General features: G+C 37.9%; 1 protein-coding gene across 4 annotated transcripts in view; it reads right to left on the bottom strand.

The window, feature by feature from the left end:
- Window positions 1–17954, bottom strand: part of LOC146630794 (alpha-1,6-mannosylglycoprotein 6-beta-N-acetylglucosaminyltransferase B-like) — a 133469-nt gene that overhangs the window by 103378 nt on the left and 12137 nt on the right. The window lies entirely within an intron of this gene.

Raw genomic sequence — 17954 nt, 5'->3', positions numbered from 1 at the left:
CATCAGAAAATGGAAGACATACAAGACCACTGATAATCTCCCTCGATCTGGGGCTCCACGCAAGATCTCATCCCGTGGGGTCAAAATGATCATGAGAACGGTGAGCAAAGATCCCAGAACCACACGGGGGGACCTGGTGAATGACCTGCAGAGAGCTGGGACCAAAGTAACAAAGGTCACCATCAGTAACACACTACAACGGCAGGGAATCAAATCCCGCAGTGCCAGACGTGTTCCGCTGCTGAAGCCAGCGCATGTCCAGGCCCGTCTGAAGTTTGCCAGAGAGCACATGGATGATACAGCAGAGGATTGGGAGAATGTCATGTGGTCAGATGAAACCAAAGTAGAACTTTTTGGTATAAACTCAACTCGTCGTGTTTGGAGGACGAAGAATACTGAGTTGCATCCCAAGAACACCATACCTACTGTGAAGCATGGGGGTGGAAACATCATGCTATGGGGCTGTTTTTCTGCCAAGGGGACAGGACGACTGATCCGTGTTAAGGACAGAATGAATGGGGCCATGTATCGTGAGATTTTGAGCCAAAACCTCCTTCCATCAGTGAGAACTTTGAAGATGAAACGAGGCTGGGTCTTCCAACATGACAATGATCCAAAACACACCGCCCGGGCAACAAAGGAGTGGCTCCGTAAGAAGCATTTGAAAGTCCTGGAGTGACCTAGCCAGTCTCCAGACCTCAACCCCATAGAAAATCTGTGGCGGGAGTTGAAAGTCCGTGTTGCTCGGCGACAGCCCCAAAACATCACTGCTCTCGAGAAGATCTGCATGGAGGAATGGGCCAAAATATCAGCTACTGTGTGTGCAAACCTGGTAAAGACCTACAGTAAACGCTTGACCTCTGTTATTGCCAACAAAGGTTATGTTACAAAGTATTGAGTTGTATTTTTGTTATTGACCAAATACTTATTTTCCACCCTGATTTACGAATAAATTCTTTACAAATCCTACCATGTGGATTCGTGGATTTTTTTTTCACATTCTGTCTCTCACAGTTGAAGTGTACCTCTGGTGCAAATTACTGACCTCTGTCATCATTTTAGGTGGGGGAACTTGCACAATCGGTGGCTGACTAAATACTTTTTTGCCCCACTGTATCTTCTTTACTTCTGTGATGCTCACTTGACTCCTCACTGCAGCCACTTGCAGCTGTTGCTTGTTGTCAGGTTTCTCTGCCTTTACTTTGGTCTTTAGCGACTGGAATGCAGCTCAGATGATTGAGATCTGGCAGTCAACTTGACCAGATGAGATATATTCATATTTTATATACAAAGATTTAAACTTTTTCCTTGCTATAGCTGCAGTGGTGGAATTAGAATACCAGGCTGAGACCATCAGACTCTGTGCCTGCTTGTTGTTATTTTGTGCTGTGTGTTGGGGTTTTTTGTGGATACATCTTGCTGAGATGACTTTCATAGACAAGTATACTGTAAGGATTCACATAGGCTTTTTTTTTGTATGTAACCCTTAACGAGGGAAAATGGCATTGAAACTTTATCTTTTTCATTTCCTGATGAAGTCCACATCTGTGTGGAAACAACAACTACAGGAACAATCTTGCTACAAAAATATGATGACAAAAACAAAAGATTCTCTAGATGTAACTCTGTGCTTAACTTTTATTGGGTTTCACAGCTGATTGGGTGAGGTGGTCCCCTGGCTGTGTTTAGTGTTGTTGTCCTTTTGAATAATAAAATATTCATCAGTCACACTGTAGTTTTTTTTTATTTTTGTTTCCAAAATATACCAGAATATACTGCTCACAGTAAAACCGACAGACACAGGCCATAAAAAAGACTATTAGTACATTTTTTTTCAGGAAGTCATATACCTCTTTTATCAGCCTTTGGTGATTCAAGCTATAAACCTTCAATTTGTGCTCCAAAAGTTTTAAAAGCAGTGACATGAATGCTTCTGAAATGTGGAACATATTGGTGTCTGTATTCGTGCATTCTTGTTCTAATCCTTCAGAAAAAAAGAGTGTAACTCTCAAAAAAACAAACAAACCACAGTTTGTTGTATTTGAAAGTACAAGCAGGCACGTATTCATGTGCTATCCCGAGAAGCTTGACAGACACAAGCCGTGACCCTCATTACCATTTCCACCACTCACTGAAGTCACGGTCTCTCCTGTTTACTTTCACTATTTTCAGCACAGCTTTGCTGTTCAGAGCAGACAGGCATACGGCTGCAGGGGTTGCTTCTCACCACAGCCACAAGAATTTATGTTAGCGTGACTGGAAGATATGGAGTGCTTGAGCTTAAACAGTGTGTATGTAGCTTCAGATGGTGGTGTGCAGGAACTACGAAATATCTGTGACATGACGTTTTTGCTTTTGTGAGTGACTAAGCTGCCATATTCGTGCCTGAGTGTGCAAATATAGTCAACCATGCATGTGACAGTAGATCCTAATGACAGATTTCTTGGAAAAGAGCAGCAGAAAAGAGAAAATAAAATGAAATACATATCTGATGCTGATGAGCCTGTTTGCCTACCTGCGCATTCAAATAATGTGAGAAAATCGGCATGCCTCTGACATCAGGATAGTTATATAAAGTATGCATGACTATAATCTCGTATGTTCATATGTTAAGTACTGTATAATGTACAGTACCAATATTAAAGCATATCAACTGATAAAATATAAGAGCTGGTGACAATTTGGAAGTGTCACCAGCAAAATAAATAGTTGGCAAATAATTATAAGCATCTCAAAATATGTAATTAAATATATACATACATAAAGAATTCCATTACTGTGTTCCCTATGCATGAAGTAGTGACACCATGGGGGTTTGCACACTTAAAAGACTATGGAAGCTCTTACTTAATTTAATTAACTCAGACTTAATTTTGTGCGCCATTACTTTTGCCGTAGCCACATTATGACACTATGACTTATTAAGGGATTATATGCCTCTTAATAACCCGTACAGTATGAACGAGAAGAATATTCACAGCATATGTACATGTGGACAACTGGCTGGTTTAAAGCAGACAAAAAAATCTATACATGAAATTTAAGTTCATTTGCCTTGCATGGTAGCTAACCTAGCTCATCAAAAGAGAAAACAAATATCAACTTTTTGTAACCATAAAATGAACATTTCACAAGTTTTCTCAGAATACATAAAAGGTGCTAATGTTTGGGCTATACCTAGTGCAATATTATTTTGCACATGCATATGATGATCTCCTGCCCTAGGCAGTAACTGTACGTTCTTTGTCTTGCCATTATCTTTCAGTACATCACTTCAAGGCCTCCCATCAATCTACATCACAATGAAACATGGTTGCACTGCAGGCCTGGGGGAAGGATAAGGGACAGATGAAAGAGAATGAAAAAGACAGCAGAAAATTGGTTTAAGAGAAGGGGATTTTAATGGCCATCCTTTGGTATTTGAGAAATAACATCATATATGCCAGAGGACAATGGCAGATTTAATGTTGTCATACAGTCAAAGCAAAGACAGCATCAATATAAAAGATATAGAAATTATCTGTAAAACTGACATTGATGGAAACTTTTATTCTATTTTTTGTATCTAAAGGTACACTATGTTGCAAGCAGGTGACTAGGCTTTCTCCTGACTAAGAGGACAGTGATTCATTTCAGCTTCATCCTAGTTGTTTCCCTACCTTCTACTCTCCATGCATTTACTTAGTCTGAACAATGAGTACTGAATTTCTTAAGATCAACTTATCCTGTGACCCCTCAGTAATCTTTGTATCCTTTTTCCTGAATTTTTCTCCAGCCCCTTCACTTTCAATTGCTCCTCCTTTTCGCCTCACTATTACTTTTTCATACTTTCCCTTCTGGCATCTCACACTGCTTCTTCCCCTTGAATCTCATCTAATAGCATCTACCTCAGGTCTCTCTGTGGACCTATAATGTTTGCCTGTAATTCAGCCTTCAGCAGATAAATTAGCATCTGTCAAGGCTTTGCTCTGAGCTGGGAGCTTTGGCAGAAGCTGCTCTCTTTTTTGCATAATGGCACACTCCAGAGCCCTGGCACATTCACTCATCCTGTTATTTACTCTGACTCACAGGTAATGAAGCAAGGGACTGGTGAAACTGTGTGTGAGAGAGGAACGACAAGACCACGCTTGGAGCCAGAATGGACATCTGGCCTTGTGATACTGGGAGGATGACTTGCAAACTGGGGATATACAAATGTTTACAGTAGAACTAAACAGCTGGGCTGGAGGCAGATTAGATGTACACTGCAAAAAGTTTTTAGCTGAAGGCTAAGCCAATGACTGTGCTACAGTACTGAAATACAACAAAGATGGGATGCTGTGTAAAATCTAGATAACAAAAAAAAAGAATACAATGATTTTCAAATTTCATAAACTCACATTTTTGTTCAAACTTCATTATTTCATCCAAAATTTTAGCTCATTTTGAATTTGATGTCAGCAAGACATATTAAAAAAATTGCGATGTTGGAAAAGTAATTAGCATTAAAAAGAAAAAGCTGGAGGAACGCCTTGCAACTAATTAGATTAACTGGCAACGGGTCAGTATCATTGCTGCGTATAAGACTATAAGACTTTGAATTAAAATTCTGTGAATCTGAAGAAACGTCTGTACACAAGGGCCAATGTCAAAAAGAAAGAAAATACAAAACAATATTAGATGCCAGTGATCTTTGGGTCCTCAGGTTGCATTGCATTAAAAACAGGCCAGATTCAGGAACACTTCCAGAAGTCATTATCTATGAACACAGTTCACTGTGTCCACAAATGCAGGTTAAGTCCCTATCGTGCAAAGAAGGAGTACAAGTGAAGCATTTTTGCCCTTATCTGGGCCAAAGCTCATTTAAAAAGGTACTTTGGTTAGACAAATAGAAATCTGAAATTCATTTTGGAAACATGGAAGATGCATCCTAAGGACTAAAGAGGAGAAGGCTTGTTATTGAATCAAAAGTCTGCTTCTCTGATGGAATGATACATGCAATATACATTCAGATGGCAAAGACCTTGGGAAAACAACGCTTAACAAGACAAAAAAAAAATTCAGTTGGCCTTAAAAACCAGCCCCAACTCTCCAGTCACCATCCTGATAAAGATCACACAGTAGATAATAAACCTTAAAATAAATAAATCTTTTTTGCTGGCTTATATCTTGTAAGTAACACATAGCTTTTCTGCATTGAAAAGCACATTTTTTGCTGGATTTGCTTTTTGCAAGTGTAAACTTGATCACGGACGGAATATTAAAACACTACACTTTTTTTCCTCAAGACGTTCAAATCAGAAAACAAAGGGCACTGTTTAAATTTTCAGGAAACATGTCTAACAGCAGCTTGTTACTCTCAAAAGCTGCATTAAATAATTAAAGACTTTTATTACAATTTTATGCATCACTGACAGAACTCAAATCTTTTTCCACCTCATTCTGACAAACATTGTATATATATAATACAATGTGTTAAGTTTCCTGAAATGCCATTTGTTCCTGTATGTGCTATAGTATTTTCTTGTAAAAATTATATGGCAGCTTAGCTATATAGTCCAAACAATGTGTTGAGTCCTTCTAAGGTGTACACAAAATCACAAAAGAATAGTTTATTGAATCAGATGTACAATTTGATAAACTGAATTAAAATCAAAATTGAAATGATATCTCTAAATGGTAGAATGAACCACAAACTTAGTGAGTGTAGTTAGGAAACAGAAGAGACTAAAAACCATATTAAAAAAAACCACAGTGCCCAATGAATGGAAGAAACTAGGCCAACTGACAGAGGCGCTAATAGGTGTGTGTTCAAGTCGACTAAGACAAGCCTTATCTCTGTTCGGTGTTGACAGTGTTGTGTAATCGGTAGTATGCTGTTGCATCTGCATGCTCTGTCTCTGTCTCTCATGCACCCAAATACTCACAAATCAACACATGTGTATACTAAAGCTCAGGCTCTGATTGGTCTCTCTTACAGCTTAATCTGACAGTCCTGTCAGCTTCAGTGAGCTTCTGTTTGCAGCTGTGGCTCTGTCGTCTCCCCTTAATTGCATTACCTTTCATTTACTTAAAACACTGTATTGTACTCTTCAGATAGTGATACAAAGACGACTTGCACTTTAGGGAGACTCAAAATGTTTGTCAGTTTGTGTTGTTCTGACAAACATTACTGGCCACTTAGAGGACTGAGTGAGACGAGTTGCCCCATTGTAGAAAGACATGCACACTATATTCACATCCACGTAAAGGCACAAAATATGGATCACAACACCATGCCTGTAAAAAACACATTAAAATCACACTAGCATGGCTAACTTATGATTTATTACTACTACTGTGCTGGAATGACGTTCTCCTGAAATATTGATGACAGTGACTAGACAATGCTTGTTGTGTTTTTTGTGTTTAAATATGAAGGTCACAAACAAATTATTTGTGTATGGTATATTTAATATGATTATTTATACATACATGTTTCTAAAGGGCAAGTGACAACTTGTCTAGCATGCTGGAATCCGATTAATTTCTCATTAAAGACCAGAGCTTCATCCGTAATGTGCAAACACGAGCTGCTGGAGAGCTGAACAATCTCCAGTTTATGGTAACGGGACACAGAAATGTGAGAACACTGGCTTATAGACTTTAATGGAATTGGAGTCAAGCAGAGTTAATACTGCATCCAGAGACAATAACTAACTATAGCCACAACATGGCAGTATTTTAAATGCTAGATGCAAACAGGAAGAAGCTTTATGACAGAGAACTGTTTGCAACAAAAAGAGATCCTGATCAGGTTTTAGACTTCGATGGACACATACTGCTTCTGTTGCTTTCTCTGATGGAACAACACTGATGTCTTGTAATGCCAATAAAATCAATTTTAACTTGAACTGTGACAAAAAGCACAAAAAGACAAAGTTAGAGCAAGACCATTTCATGTTTTCTTTATTTTTGACACTGGTGGCTTTTAAATTAGTCAAATTAAGCCTTTTGAAATGTACTACCCCAATTTTGAAAAAGCTGGAACCAGACAGAGACAGACAAAGTTACCTTAAAATAACAAGAATCCTTAGGTGACTGTTGGGACTGTATAAATAAAACTGAATTGAACTGTTCTCTCTGTTTTGTTTTGTTTTGTTTTTTTAAAGAATGCAGGCAAATTTAAGTCAATTTTAGCATGATTTACATAAAACAATATATATATATATAACGACAATATAACAACTTTGCTTATTTTATTTTAAAGACACTGCTTTGTGAAACTAGAAAAACTATAAACCTTTAGCACTTAAGAAAGTGCTTAAAGAAAAACTACTGTCAATGTATAAGTGTCAAAAAGAGACTACTTATTCTTTTCACACCCAGGCTGTGTCCAACAAATGACAATGTGTTTACACACAGTACTGCTTTATCTCTGATAATGTCTTGTCACTGACAGCAGTGACACTGATTGGTCCAAAGGATACTATGTATTGATCTGCTCAGTTGTAGACAGTGGACATTTAGCTCCAGTACAGGCCGTGGCACTTTTTGCGAGCATTTATTTCTTTATTAAGCAGAAGAAACACAAAATACATGGGCATGAGGAATCCCATGATAGCTGGACATCTCACTTTAATATTAAAATCATCTAACAAGACAGCAGAAAAATGTACTTTGTGCGAATACTACACAACAGTAATTACAATGTAACAGGAACCTTTCTTCTGTATGAACAAGGTAGTTAGAGGGAGTCATGTATAAATTAAAGTGGGAAAAAACTACAGACAACATGAACAAGGGGTTGGTTACACTTAAATGGATGAATACTTTACAGTGGCAAAACAAGCCCAAGGGATTAAAGAGAAAGATGAACTAACTGCTCTACATCTGGGTGCATTTAAATGTAAATGCAAAAAACATGTAATTGCTGTGAACATTTATTCTAGATCTGAATGTAACATGGATTTTATTTGCACAAAGCTGTGCTGTGGGGCTGGAGGCAATTTTCTGCATTGATTTGTTAAATTGTCTGAGCTCAGCTGAGCTTGTGGGTATAGTTTGCTGTGTGTGAGCCAGAGAAAGAGAGCACTGAGTTGGTGCTTATAGATATGCTATGTCCTTTATATATGTTGAAATTGAAAATCATAAAAAATGTGCGTATTCCCAGATTTCCAACCCACCAGATGCTCGCACACATTTCAATCTTAGTAAACTCATAGCCTCGTTATGGGCACAAACACTTAAATAAATGAGAGTGATCATTCAGAATGGATTAATTCAACCTGATCTTCCAAGGCAAATAAAAAGATTTCAGTTTGGACAAAGATACCCACATGCATGCTCCCATACATATCCAATTCATTGCACAATTAGACATAATCTATACACACTGTACAACAGGGGTAAAAATAACATCGTTCTGTTTAAAGAGGACAGCATCTTCCATGCTGCAAAAGAAGAGATCAAGAGCCAAATTTTCTCCCCGTGTAATCATCCATGCATTTGCAGTGGGCAATTCTGCACAGGACGTTCCACTTAAAACTTCTAATTTGTATGCCTTGTGAGCTAATAACTGTCTGGATAGTCTGTTTATATCTATGTACACTCTCCAAGGAGTAGGTGTGCCAGTTCTTTCCATAACTTTTTGGCAGGGCAGCTACATTAACAGAAGATTATACGGCACAGATATGGCACTCAAAGAATACTAAATAGAAATGTGTGGGAAACACCACAATGTCAAAGATGTTGTATGTCCTGTCCCAAAAATCAACCCAACAATGAAATACATAGTCAAGGTTTGTTCCTGCAGACAGGTTTAAACTGTGCTGTAGATGGCAAACATGCTTTTTTACTATTTTCATAATTAACACACTGTATTTTAAATTTATTGGCCTCATGACATAAATTAGTATGGTATTTTGTCTCATCTATTGGAATAAGAATCAGCAATCTGGAATAGGTAAATAAAGAAGGCTGTTGTGAAGTATTTCTGACAGAAAAAAATGGATGCACTTGTTCAAGCTGTTCTCATTCAAACGTGATGCATTTCTCAGCAGACAAATCTAGTGAATGTTACATGACATGAAACAAAGAATGAGAGATTTGGGAAAACCTTTTAGAAATTGCTTTTACTGTTGTGCTCTGACACATCTTTTATTTACTGAGAAACGGATGGGGCCTATCATTCGAGCTGACAGGTAATGCCATTTAAACTTTTCCGGAGAGAGAAAGAGCCCAAGGCTTGGCAGTATAACACATGCGCCATCAGATCAGCTCAATAAGCTTCTAAACAGAAGCTGTCAGCAGAAAGCATGCATGTTTAGGTAAAACACTGAAGTGTTGTGTGTTACCATTAAGTGAATGGCAAACAATAACTGAAATGTTTAACTTTATTCATACTGTATTTAAAAAAACCTGCATCATAATCAGGGGCACATGTTAGCCTCTAAAAAAAGTACTAAAATTCAAATATTCCACGTTATGCCTGATAATACATAACATTTTGTTCTAAGGGTTTTCCTTGCAAATAACTTTTCATGCAGCCAGAAAACTGGGTAAGTTCAGTTACTTATCTTTAAAAAAAATACAGTAATAAGGCACAACTTGAGTGCAAACCTTAAAAGAGAAGAATTAAACATCTAAACAAACGTCTTTCTGCTGGCCTGAAAAGAAACAGGTACACCTCTGCACAAAAAAGTTAACCTGAAGAACACTGATGTTGATGAAACATAAATCAGGGATCTTTTTCTGAGTCTGTGTGCATGACAAGACTGGCAGCAAACGTCAGCAGCTTGGTGACATTATGTGACACAGTCCTGACAGATGTGTATGCAGCATCTAATATCAACCCTGCTGGGGTCATTATTGCTGTCACATGATTATACACAGAAGAAAAGAGAAATGCAGAAAGCTTGTCTGCAATTTTAAATGACTGTATGATGAGTCAGTCAGGATTTATGCGTTTTTCTCTTTAGTATAAATGCATCTTATTTTAGCTTTCAGGCATATATTTATATATAAAAGCATCTTCTTGCCTCCTCGTTTGGTCTTTCACCAATGATTCTCCATTTATTTTAGCACAGCTTTACAGCTCAGCTCAGACACAGTTAATCTGTCTCACTGCAGCAGACAGTGCCTGCACACACTGGCACAGCCATACAGGCGCACAAACACACACATAAGGTGAGTTTGACCTGTTTGGTCTGTTATGAAATTCAGAGTGCCTATTCACTTTTCTCTCCTGGCTTTATATTATAGGATTAAATGAATAAAGTACATACAGGAGCAAAAATAAATACACAACAAATTTATTAAATACATCTCATACAAAGTAATATGGAGTGAATTAGTACGCACATGCACTGGAAACATAATTTATTCATTTACATTTAGTGATGGTTTGTCTATTGTGCTTTTTAACAACAACGATAAAACTACAATATGTAAGTTAGACTTGGTCAACTGTTTATTCATGTAATAATAAACAGTTGACCAAGTGAACAGTGAGTTATGTGGCAACATATCAGTGCAATTAGGCATGTAGACATGATCAAGATGACCCACCCAAACCAAGTCAAAACCGAACATTGTGGGAAAGAAAAGTAATAAAAGTGATGTTGAGTGTGGCATTGTTGTTTGTGCTGCTCGGAGTATTTGAGTTGATCTACTAGGATTTTTCAGCACAACCATTTTTAGGGTTTGCAGAGAATAATCAAAAAAGAGAAAATATCCAGTGAGTGGCAGTTCTCTGGGCAAAATGCTTTGTTGATTCTGGAAGTCAGAGGAGAATGTTCAGAGCTGATAGGAAAACAACCATAACTGAAAGGGAAAGCACTCTTAACATCCAGCAGAAGAGCATCTTTCAATGTACAACATGTCAAACATGAAAGGAGACTTGTTATAGCTGCAGAAGAGCACACCGGATGCCATTCAATCCAATAATTAGGTAAAGCATCAGGTGGAATGGGAACCTCACAACATGAATGAGTAGCAATGATAAATGTGCAGCAAGTCTTTAAGCACCTTTATGAATCTACCGTATGCAACAAAGAATTAAGGTCGTTCTGAAAACAAATGGTGGCTGAACCCAGTACTAGAAGGGTGTAACTAATAATAATAATAATAATAATAATAATACATTTTATTTAAATAGCGCCTTTCAAAGCACCCAAGGACACTGTACAACAGATAAAAACTGGAAATATACACAATGGTAAAAATAGAAGATAAAAGTTAAAACATACAGAAATTTAAGAATAGGCAATTTTAAACAGATGAGTTTTGAGGGTGGACTTAAAAAGAGAGAATGAACTAATATTTCTGAGGTCCGGGGGTAGGGAATTCCAAAGTCGAGGGGCAGAGCAGCTAAAGGCCCTCCCTCCCATTGTGATCAGACGAGCAGAGGGAACAGAGAGAGAAAGAGAAGATGAAGATCTGAGGCAGCGGGATGGGAGCTTCATCTGTAATAAGTCAGAGAGGTACGGTGGAGAGAGAGAATGAATAGCCTTGAATGTATACAGAATTATTTTAAAATGGATGCGAAATTTGACCGGGAGCCAGTGAAGTTGCTTCAGGATTGGGGAGATGTGGTGGGTAGAAGAAGTCCTAGTAATAATACGGGCAGCAGAGTTCTGGACACGTTGGAGCTTGTTGATAGATTTTTGTGTGAGGCCAAATAATAATGAGTTGCAGTAGTCAATTCTAGAGATAACAAGATTATGGATGAGAATGGCAGTGGCGTGAGGTGTGAGGAAGGGGCGGAGGCGATTAATGTTACGGAGTTGGAAATATGCTGCACGTGTAATATTATTGATATGTGAGTTAAAGGATAATGTGCTATCGAGAATGACACCCAAGCTTTTCACAGAGGGAGAGATAGGGACCAGCGAGTTATTGATGGTGAGAGAGAAATTGTTAATTCTGGATAGCAGTCGTTTAGTGCCAACCAGAAGAAGTTCCGATTTATTGCTGTTGAGTTTAAGAAAGTTGGAGGAGAACCAAGAATTAAGTTCAGCTAGACAGAGGATGAGGGAGGGTGGAGGAAGAGTAGAGTCAGGTTTGGTAGAGAGATAGAGCTGGGTGTCATCGGCGTAGCAGTGGAACTGAATATTATATTTACGAAAAATATGTCCGAGTGGAAGAAGGTAGATGATGAAAAGAAGGGGCCCGAGGACAGATCCCTGGGGCACCCCAGTGGATAAAGGAGAAAGCTGAGAAGTGAAGGATTTTAATTGAATGAACTGAGTGCGGTCAGATAGGTATGATTTAAACCAGGCTAGTGGAGTGTGAGAGAGACCAATAGAAGCTAATCTGCTAAGGAGAATGGGATGAGAGATGGTGTCAAAAGCTGCACTCAGATCAAGAAGGATAAGGATGGAGAGGAGACCAGAATCAGCTGCTATAAGAAGGTCGTTTGTTATTTTTATAAGAGCAGTTTCAGTGCTATGTAGAGGACGAAAGCCAGACTGGAACTGTTCATAAAGGTTATTATCAGTTAGGTGAAGATGGACTTGTGAAGCAACTATTTTTTCAAGGATTTTTGAGAGAAATGGTAGATTGGAGATAGGACGAAAATTATTAAAGTTGTTGGGATCTAGACCAGTTTTTTTCAGAATTGGGGTAATAGCAGCAACTTTGAAGGAAGCAGGAACAGTTCCAGTGGTGAGTGAAGAGTGAATAATAGCAGATATGAGGGGAAGGAGAGGGAGTAAGCAGGCTTTGACGAGGACAGTGGGGATAGGATCGAGCTGGCAGGTAGAAGGCTTTGATTTATGGATGAGATCAGCAATATCAACTAAGGATGGAAGTTGAAAAACAGACAGGAAGTGAGAAGGGGGAGAAGTTAGGACAGAGAAGCTACATTGAGCATTAGGGTCCAGGTCTAAGTGTATTTTATGAATTTTATCAATAAAGAATAGCATTAGAGCATCACAGAAGTTAGATGAATAGAGATGAGCAGGGAGAGAATCAGGTGGCCTGTTAAAAGAGTTGAATAGTGAGAAAAGGGTCTTGGTAGAGTTCTCACTTGAGTAGACAATAGCAGAGTAATAAGCAGATTTGGTTTGACTAATACATTCCTGGTAAAACAGAACGTGGTTATTAAACATATCCTTATGAATAGTAAGGCCAGTTTTCTTATAGAGACGTTCAAGCTGTCGGCCTTTAGCTTTCAGTAGCCGGAGTTCAGGGGTGTACCAGGGTGCAGAGCGAGAAAAAAGTACAGTTCTGGTTTTTTGTGGAGCCAGGGAATTTAAAATACTACTAAGGCTATGATTATAAAAAAGTACCAGGTCCTCTTGAATAGCTAAGTTGTTAGAAGACAAGCAGCTAGAAAAAGCAGAGGAAAGGATATCAAGATTTATATTCTTGATATTCCGGAAAGAGATAATACGGGGATTGTTAATTACAGAGAGGGTCATGTGAACATTAAAGGAGAGAAGTAGATGATCCGAAATTAGCAGTTCGTCAGCTGTACAGATGGAGGGGGTAAGTCCAGAACAGCAGACTAGGTCCAAAGTGTGGCCCTTAATGTGGGTAGGGAAGTTTATGTATTGTTTAAGGCTGAAACTATCAAGGCAGGATAGAAGGTCCTTGGTAATAAAGAGGCTGATGAATGTTGAATGCTTCATGGGTCAGTGAAAGTGGTTTAAGAAACAAGCAATGAAACTACATGAACATAAACAAACCACAGTATACATACTGTGTATGCTGAGTTTGTCAAATTTAAAAAATGAATGCTGTATTCTTACACTGACAATACATGCGGCAAACTATGTGCCAGCACAAATAACTAAAAACACAACAGGAGTTCTAGAAAGAAAAGGACAGAGAGCCAAAGATGAAACAAAGCTGCACTGTGAATGCAGCAAATGATGCAAATCAAACAGGCATATGGCACACAGTAAAACAAACAAGCAGAGCCAAGCAGTAGTTTAGTTTTGCTTTCCATCTAATTTCACCAGGACATTTTTGTTTTTCTGTATTTTTGTAAATACAATTGTAGTATGGCATGTAAACCCATTTTAGAGCAAACTCTGGAGGAACAACTGGATGTATGGGCATAACTTTGTAGAAAGGACAATATTTAGGGAGTTTATTAAAGTTCTTATTTGGGTTTATATTTGAGACATGTTGCATTTTATGCTGTCTGATGTATTCTTAAAACTTCTCATTTCCCATTTAACACAGTGTTTCAAGTGACAACTTGAATGTTATCACTTGATGATCTTGGCAGTACTACTGCATGTTTTAATTTGTCTACAAACAGCAAGAATGAAAAATCTCAGTCTTTCCCAACATTAAAGCCTTAACTTTATTTGCCACTGAATGCACGAGTCTAGAATAGTAATGATTTGTTCATTCTATTACTGGCATCTGCCGTTGCCCATATATTACTGTTTCCAGCATATCAGGGAAATTGATTTCAACATGTACAACGACAACAGAGGAGGCTGGGGGTACTGTACATGATGTAAATGTTGCAGGGCTTGTGTTCTGACTGGCTATGCATTCACATTTTTTTCTAGCAGATTTTGAGAAGCTCTGCAAAGAAAGATGTCAATTTTAATTTACTACCATTATTGAAAAAGCAGGCAAAGGAACATACAGAAGTGAGCTGAAGAAACAAAAAAAGTGACATCTGGCTATTATTCAGTCTCAGACTGGATGCTTAATATAGTCACGTCTGACGGCAAAATATGAGATGAGGTGAGAAAAGTGAAATGGAAAAAATAGGTGGCTTGAGGTAAGAGTAATCTCAAGTCATGCTTGGTATGCTTTCATAGCTTTATCAGCCAAGACCAGTAAAGACGCCAGACAAACACAGCTGCCTTTTTGTCAACACAGACATAATACAATCAGTAGCTTTCCCAAACTGTCAGGCGACAGGGCCTGTTGCTTTGCACCATCGCTGCGTATCTGCGGAAAGAAAACATGAGCACACTTGAGTATGACACTATCAGGACCTGGGGAAAATAACCAGCTTATGGCAGAGGAAATGATGAGCTAGCGGCCTGTAGACAAAGCTTGATGCATCCTGGGTAATTGAAGCAGCATATTGCTGCAGAGTAACCTTCCCTGGGACATAACCATAATATAATGTGCTTTGGAGAAATTTCTCATTTATAGCAGGGTAATAGCACTTAGATCAGAACAATGGCCCTCTTTACTTGGAAATTGGATAAGGTTTTCCATTAATATGTATTGGTGTTAGGAATGGGCTAAAAAAGAACTACCACTGTGAATGACCTGAAGTTTGTAGAAAGGGGAAACAAAGTTGGTAAGGACAGTTATGAATGCAGATGGTATTTAGATTCTAAATAGCGCTGCCCAATTACCAACATATTGTACTTAAAGGTCAAACTGAAAAGATGTATTTGACTATTACTTTACATTAATATCTTGGCATGTTTCCCATAAATATTGGGAAAAACAATTTTGCACTTCCAGCCTCTGTGGCACAGACTTAAGGAATAAACAACTTTTCTTAGCTTTTATAGATGATGGTTAAAAAAAATCAGTTCAATGCTGAAGTACACCAAAATCTCCAATGGCTGTCATTAATTAGTTTTTAAGGTATAATTTATGTATTTGTATGTATTTGATATAAATAAATGATGAGTTTGAATTTAATGGACAAAGGCAATGGTAAAGGGAAAGTTGTCTATTTTTGGACTTTAGGGTAGCGCTTTACAATAATGTCACACTATTAAGCATTATTAATAATTAGTAACAGTGCCTAATTCATCATTTATATAACATTACTCCTTCTTAGTATACCATTTATAAATACAAATATATCATTATGACTGTGATTATGATTATTATTACTAGCAGTGATGTAGTAGCAGTGATAGCAGTACATGGTGTAACAGTAACAGATGAATAAATGTATCTGTATGACAAATGACAAACTAAGGAGGACGAATGATATATAAATGACAAATTAAGCACTTACTAATGCTTAAAAGTATAACATTATTTTAAAGTGCTATTACAATCAACATATTATTAAATATATTATATTATCATCATCATCATCATCATCATTATTATTATTATTATTATTATTATTATTATTATTATTATTATTATTATTATTATTATTATTATTATTATTACCTTAAACATTTAATCACTTCCAGATCATTTTATTTTTTTAGAACTTTGTACCTACATGGATGGTGTTACCGAGACAGATTCACAAACCCTAAACCCACACACTTCCACAGTCCGTTCAAACACCACAGGCTATGTGTGCACTGACAAAGTGTACTCCCCAAGTGACTCCTCCGCTGCACCTAGCACCAGCGACATGCGAAAGATTGTCATGCCAGATTTGTTCGACATGAAGCGATGAGAAGGAAACATAACTGCAGGGAGCGTATGATGGAAATGAACATCCAGTGTGGGAAAAAAAATTACACGAGGGGGGGTGATATGCTTGACTGGTACCTACTATACTGCATGCTGATTTACTGAAATATATGTATACATTAAATAATACACTTCATAATCATCAAAGTGTATATGCATGCACGTTGCAGTTGCTTTTAGTGTAAATTTGACACTGCAATTCTTGTAGGGCACAAATAAAAATATTTTCTGAGCATGTGTCACACTAGCATGAGTCCTTATAGCTGATGGCATGGAAACTTTGAGACGAACATCACAAAACTCAATTTAATGCGATTCAAGCAACCATTAGTCTCGGCCGCTGCTTGGGTCTAAGCACAGCATCATTTCCAAACAGAGCCTTCTGCTCTCGTCAATAACTGTTCTATTCCATACAGCCTATAATTTCTGGTATTTGAATGATAACAGTTTCAAACAGGCAGATGGTAAAGCCACAAAATGTAAAACCAAGGCAGAAAATCTACCGTTATATTATCTGTTCCATTAGGGTCTCATCTAAACAGTGTGGAAACATTGTATCCAAAAACATACTCAGGGTAAAGAGACTGTCATGGGTCCTTTTTGTAATGTAATGTATGAACAAACTCCACAGGGAGGGACTATGATAAAGCTAAATGTTCCCCGTGTCTAGTGATTGCAACCAAGCATGTGTTTACGTACCCTTTTCACCCTGTTTTTCCTTCTCGTTCTCTTTGGTGAGCAATGTAACCTTGAAAGATCTAATTCTTTTGCCATATCAGAGAGTCAAGCACGTGCAGTATCTATTCTTCTGACACCTCCCTCATCCTCCGCATTTTCACTATTGAGCCCCCTACCTCTCCATATCCGGCTCGCAGCTCTTGATGAGTCATTGAGGAGAAATGGGGATTTGAGCGAAAACCCTGTAGTCTGAACATCCAGTGGAAGCCGATAATCCACAGAAGCTAGAGGTGGCAACGAAATGCAGCTAATACCCAAACAATAACTATCAGCGTAGCTCCCACTAAGGTGACAAAGCCTTACACAAATTTGTCTGTTATTGTGTATAAACAGCAAATTGAAATCTCTATAAAAATGACTATGCCACAGTGTGATATGAAATCCTATAAATTTGATTTATATAAAGAAAAGCCCCGTGTATACTTCTGATGGAATGCAGTCATCACATCATGGTTGACTATTAAAATGAGATGACAGCACCTGACTCAGACATCCCAAACACTGAAAGAAAAGAGGCTTATACACAATGACAGTTAAAGTGGAATATATGAATACTGAGGCAAAAGAAACGACTTAACAATTGCTGTGAGCTCTGAAGGACATTAGTTTTTTCCACATTCTAGTCTTTTTTAGCACACACTGTCACCTGCGTATGATGCGGTTCCCATCATGACCTTTGAAAGAAACAAACCTCTTGCCCTTGATGAAGTAAAGTAATTATTTTCAGACATGTGTATGTGTGTGTTTGACATAGGAATGTCTGCACAACTGATACTTACAATACCAAAAAAAATTCTGAAACAAAGCGGTACTCATTTTCATTTATTACCATAGATACCCTATCAACCAAGATTGCAATTTTTCCAGTACTGACAGAA

This window comes from Diplotaxodon limnothrissa, linkage group LG6 (assembly GCF_057381915.1).
Source record: "Diplotaxodon limnothrissa isolate DT_005_m linkage group LG6, D_limnothrissa_male_GT1.1, whole genome shotgun sequence".
Lineage (NCBI taxonomy): Eukaryota > Metazoa > Chordata > Actinopteri > Cichliformes > Cichlidae > Diplotaxodon > Diplotaxodon limnothrissa.
Note: the sequence above shows the minus strand (reverse complement) of the source record. Positions and strands in the feature narration are given on the sequence as shown.